The sequence below is a fragment of the Acomys russatus genome, chromosome 2 (genome assembly GCF_903995435.1).
Source record: "Acomys russatus chromosome 2, mAcoRus1.1, whole genome shotgun sequence".
Classification (NCBI taxonomy): Eukaryota; Metazoa; Chordata; class Mammalia; order Rodentia; family Muridae; genus Acomys; species Acomys russatus.
Window position 1 is genome coordinate 8,542,404 of NC_067138.1, and position 5,977 is coordinate 8,548,380.

A 5,977-nucleotide genomic window follows, 5' to 3' on the forward strand; every position below is an offset into this window, starting at 1 on the left:
TGTATGCATGTGTGTGTGTGTGTTCCTGGGGACTGAACTCAGGGCCTTGTGCGTGCCAGACAAGCACACTACCTCACACTGAGCTACGTTCAGTGGGGGGAAAAGGGGCAGTTACTCTGCAGGAGGGGAAGGGGAAATGGGCTTCAGTGAGGCAGGAATGTTGCAGTCTAGCCTAAGCATGGCTTCTGTCCCTACAAGGAGAAAGGCACCCAGTCAGCCACCTACACAGATGACGCCAACTGCGACCAAGCTCATCTGTCTTCAAGCCTAGAGCGTAGGAGGGAAAATGGAGGGAAAAAAAGAGAAAGAAAAGCTGGGGAGAGGGAGGTCCTTCTGCCCTGGGTTTCTCAGGGGGGCAGAGGTGACACTGAGAGCACATGTGCAGGAAGCAGCACTGAGAACACACGTGCAAGAAGCAGATGCCTGCTCTTGGCCATAGGTGCTGACTAAGCTTACAATGAGTCTGTCTTGTGCTCTGCCTTACCTTTAGTTTAGCTTACACTGTAAGCTGGGGCTACCCATAACCAAGCAACAGGTCAAGAATTACTCTTTTGTATTGTAGAATACAGCTGTATGCCACTATTGTATAGAATCTACTAGTGTACTGTTGTAGAATAAGCCTGGTTTTACATTTTTATGTCAAGTTTCATGACAATTCACCTTTAAGCCAAGTGTCCCAAGTCTGCAATGTGTTACTTAATATCATTTTGCTAAGCATGGGGCGGGGCTGCAGCTCGATGTGGTAGAACACAGGTCCTGGGCTCAGTCCCCAGGACAACAGTGACTACAAAAGTCATCGCTGAGAATCATTATCCTTCATCACTAAAACAGACATTAAAATAATGTAATTGTCCTGGTTGGTGGTTTTGTTTTTTTTTTGTTTGTTTTTTTTTGTTTGTTTTTTTGTTTTTTCAACATGACACAGCTAAGCTCTCAATTGAGAAAACAAAACTGGCCTGTGGGAAGCCTATGAGGCTTTTCTTTTTTTTTTTTTTTTTTTAATGAATGATGTGGCAGACCCAGCCCACTGTAGGTGGTGACCTCTAGGCAGGCAGTCCTAAGGTCTATAAGCAAACAAACTGAGCGAGCCAGAGAAGCAAGCCAATAAACAGCCCTTCTCCACGGTCTCCATCCTGACATCCGGTCCTGACTCTAGGACCCTATCTTGAGTTCCTTGCCCTGACCTGAAGGCTCAATTTTCTTAACAATTATACTTTATTATGAACTCATTAACAGAGCGTACCTCATTTACAACCCGACTAACCCAAACAATAGGAAAAGGAGATTAAAGAACACGTAAGGATATCAGTTCTCTCTAGGAGTGTCTGTCTCCTAATCCCAAATCCTCTCTCAAGCCTCTTGTTTTGCTCATATATATATATATATATATATATATATATATATATATATATATATATATATATATATACCTGTGTGTGTGTGTGTGTGTGTGTGCGCGCGCGCGCGCGCGCGCGCACGCATGCGCACAATATATATATATATCCTTTCCAAGTCTCTGCTAGGATGTTTTCGGCTGGCAACACCCAAGCTCCCCCACAAAGTGGTTTGACTTATAAGGGCTTAAACATCCTGCTCTCTCACAAGTCTGTTCTCCGTCCCACACTTGGGATCAATACAAGAAACATGTTTATGTCTTTTACAGTGATCTCGTTATTGTAAGTTGAAACAAACCCTCTCCCCCCCAAGTTGCTTTCAGGTCATGGTGTTTATCACAGCAAGAGAAATCAAAGTAAGACATTAGCATAGATAGTGCAGTGGTGCAGTAATTGTAGCACTTTGGAGGCGTGAGTTTAAGGTCATCCTAAGATACACAGCAAATTCAAGGCCAGCCTGGGCTACAAGTGATCCAGTCTCAATAACAACAACAATAATAATAATTTTTAAATATTGAAAAATCTCTCCCAAGCACTAGATACAGTAAATGAAGCAAAGAGTTTATTGCGTGAACAAGAAAGGAACGAGCAGGAACGTTTAGCAGAAAAGCCCTAATAAGCTCGGCAATGGTGGCCATGCCTTTAGTTTTAACACTCGGAGAAACAGAATGGGTCTCTGTGGATTCAAGGCCAGCCTGGTCTACATAGATAGTTCTAGGACAGCCAAGGCTACACACACACACACACACATACACAAAAAGTGCTTCTCAAAAACCCCCAAAAAAAAGAAGAAAGGAAGGAAGGATGGAAGGCAGGCTTTACTCTTCATGGGTGTTGGGGGCTGGATAGCAGATAGCTAAATCTAAATCAAAACAAATGCTCACAGACTTCTGAACATTCGATACAAAGCCAACAAGCATTTTTGTCTCTTCTTGTAATTTTCTTTTTGAAGAACATATGTAATTTTCTTCCACAAATCAGTTGACATAATTAGAAAATAACATAGTTCCAAGGTACAGGTAGCCTCCACACTCTAAACCTATTCCATGGCATGAAAGGCAGGGATAGTTTCCCTTAATTAACAAGCTCTGAGTAGAAAAATAGAAAACAAGAAGTCAAGCCTTCCATACATATCTAAGTCTGTGGGTCAAGACAGAGCTATACAATATTACAGTTGTATTTTAAGGTGTTCACAATATGTTGGCAAATGGGCATTGGATGGGAGACAATAAAAATCAATCACTATCAAAAAGGAAAAACTCATCATGTCAGTTTGCCTAAAATCTTCAGTACAACTGCCAAGCTACCAAAACTAACCAAGACCCACACTAAGAAGCTAGCTGGAAAATGAATTGCCCAAATCAGTAACTTTTCTATAATGAACAATCAAGCAAATATGTGCTTAAACCAAGATCTGAGAAGATGGCCCATAGGAGCCATCTGGGTTCCCCAGCTCCCACAGAAAGCCAGGACCGCAGCACTGGTTTGGAGGCAGGCAGATCCTTGGAGCTAGGTGTCAAGTCTAGCCAATCAGTGATCTCTAGGTTCAGTGGGAGGCCCTGTTAATAATAATAATAATAATAATAATAATAATAATAATAATAATAATAATAATAATAATATAAAAATTTGAGGAAGAGATTCTGAATTTAGCCTCTGGCCTCCATGTGCACCCCCTTGGGCAAGCACACATGTGCACGCACATGCTCATGCATGTATACACACACACACACACACACACACACACACACACACCAGTTTAAAATATAGATCTATAAGATACCTTGGTAGGAAGGGGTGCCTGATACCTGAGTTCAGTCCCTGGCAGCCTCGTAGTGGAACACAAGAACAGGCCAAGCACGTTGTGCACTGACCTCCATGTGTGTACTACACACTAAAACTAAAATTTAAATTTGCTAAATTTTTTGTTGGTTTGTTTTGTTGTTAGTTTGTTTCGAGACATGGTCTCACTGTATATATATCCCTGGCTGTTCTGGAACTCATTATGTAGACAAGGCTAGACTTGAACTCAACTTCAGAGATCCATCTGCATCTGCCTCCCAAGTGCTTGAAAGGCCTGTGCCACCACACCCAGCATGAATTTACTTTAAATATGAAAACATGGATGCTTCAATTGCCACACTATCCCTTTGTATATAACGAATGACCCCCTGGAATAAACTTAACAAGAAATGTAGAGATTGTAGAGTGAAAGAAAGTACAAAGCTGGGTCACTGCACAAAGGAAGATTTGAACCTGTTGTCATGGGAGTCAATAGATACAAAGATGACACCTCACAAGACCAAAGGTAGTGACTGATGCCAACCCCAAGAAACAGAGATTCCTGGGGGGTTCTAATAATCATGAGTCACTGGACATTGAAGCAGATAGATCTCTGTGACTTTTTGTGCCACGTGCCTTAATGCCAGCACTTGGGAAGTAGAGGCAGGTAGCGCTCTGTGGTTTTTGTGGCCAGCCTGATCAACACAGAAAGTTCCAGGTAGCCAAGGCTACATAGAGAGAGACCCTGTCTCAAAGAAAGGAAGGAAGGAGGGAAGAAGGAAAGGAGGGAGGAAGGGAGGGAAGGAGGGAAGGAGGGAAGGAGGGAAGGAGGGAGGGAAAACTTAAAAGTAAAACTACATGACGCAAATATCTCACTTCTAGATGTATTCTGCCACAGAGATGCTTACACACCCATGTTTATTGCTTCATTCACAATAGCTAAGAAATGGAAGTAGCCTAGCTGTTTGTCAACAGATGACTGGATAAAGAACACTTCTCACATATGCACAACGTAATTTTATACATCCATAAAGAAAACGAAGTCATGACATTTGCAGGAAAATGGGTAGAACTGTAGATCATCGTGTAAGCAACAGACTCAGACAAACACCAAACGTCGTTTCTCTCATATGTGAAACATGTGTGTGTGTGTGTGTGTGTGTGTGTGTGATGAAATTAAAAAGGGAACCATACAAAGAAAAGAATAAGCCTTAAGGAAGGATGGAGAAAATGAAGTTAATGGGATTTATGTGCTGTAGGAGGGGGAAGGGGCCAGGCTGGATGGGGGAGGGCATTGTGGGAGGCGGTGAGTAAGAACAAACTGTAATTGTGTATGTATGTGTGTGTGTGAAAATACCATAATGAAATCCATCTATTTTTTAACAAAATGATTTTTAAATCCTGTCATCCTGAGGGAAAGAGAGAAGAGGCAAATAGAGAGGGTCTCTGTCATCTTTCATGCATGGTGAAATGGTTTGAATGAGAATAACTCTCTCCCCGGATAGCTCATATGTTTGAATACTTGGCCCCAGCAGGTGGAACTGTTTGAGAAGGATTGGGATGCCTAGGCTTGTTGAACAAGGTGTGTTTTTGGTGGCCGGACTTGAGGCTTCAGTGTGCTCTCTGCCTCCTCCTTGTGGTTTGAGATGTGAGCTCTCAGCTGCTCTTGCCACCTTGTCTTCACTCCACTCTTATGGACTGGAAGCTCAATTAAACTGTCTCTTTTATAAGTTGCCTTGGCCATGGTACTTTATCACAACAATAGGGGGAAAAAAACAATACAATCCAATGGCTCCTCTGGTTGCCACGGACATCAACATCACGCAAACAGGAACACATTTTTTAACTTTTTATTGATTTTTTGTGTGTGTGAATTTCACATCACTCACCCCAATCCCACTCATCTCTCCCTCCCCTTGTATCCACCCTCCACCCTTGCAACCTCACCTCCCCCCCCCAACAATAAAAAAGAAGTCTTGTTTTGAAAGCTGTAGTGTGTCACAGTGTGTCCCACCCTCCTGTCTACACTTCTTTGCTTGCAAATGTTCATTGCAATGACTCTTTGGTCTGTTTCGAGGCCTCTGGCTTCTATCAGCACTGGAACCGCACTGGGACTCCTCTTAGATACCCTGCTGTTGCCCTGTGTCTGGGAGACCCGTAGTGTAAGACTGAGACCTCCAGAGAGTTCTCTAGTCTATACCCAGAGTCCCCAGAGAGAAACGGAGTCCGATGTCGATGCAGTACACACAGGAATTTTATTGAGTCAATGTGCATCGAGGTCTGACAAGCTCTTTCAAGCTGCCGACCCCTGAAAGCAGGTGCAAGTGCTTTTTATATCTTTTTGTAAAAGCAGAATTTAGCAGGCTAGCTAGGAGGGGTAAGTACATTCCAGGGGTAGGGGTAGTGGAATATTTTTAGATACAGCTGGACCCTCAGCATAGGTTGGCTAGCTTTGAGTCAAGCTGGACCCTCAGCATAGGTTGGCTGGCTTTGAATCAAGCTGGACCCTCATTATTTTTATACGGCTGCACCCTCAGCATAGGCTGGCTGGCCTTAAGTCAAGCTGGACCCTACAAGGGGCCTAACAGCTACAGAACACACATAGTGATTTGATATTGATACCTTGGTTCAGTATCAATATTGCTTCCTGGCCCCTCCATTTACCCCATTTCCTATTGTAACTATTTCAATCCTGAAATAGAAGTTATGGCTCATTTTTACAGATGAGCCTCATTATCAAGTTTGAAATATTGTTGTCTTAAGATCATGACCTGTACTGTATTTATGCGTTCTTTGATAAA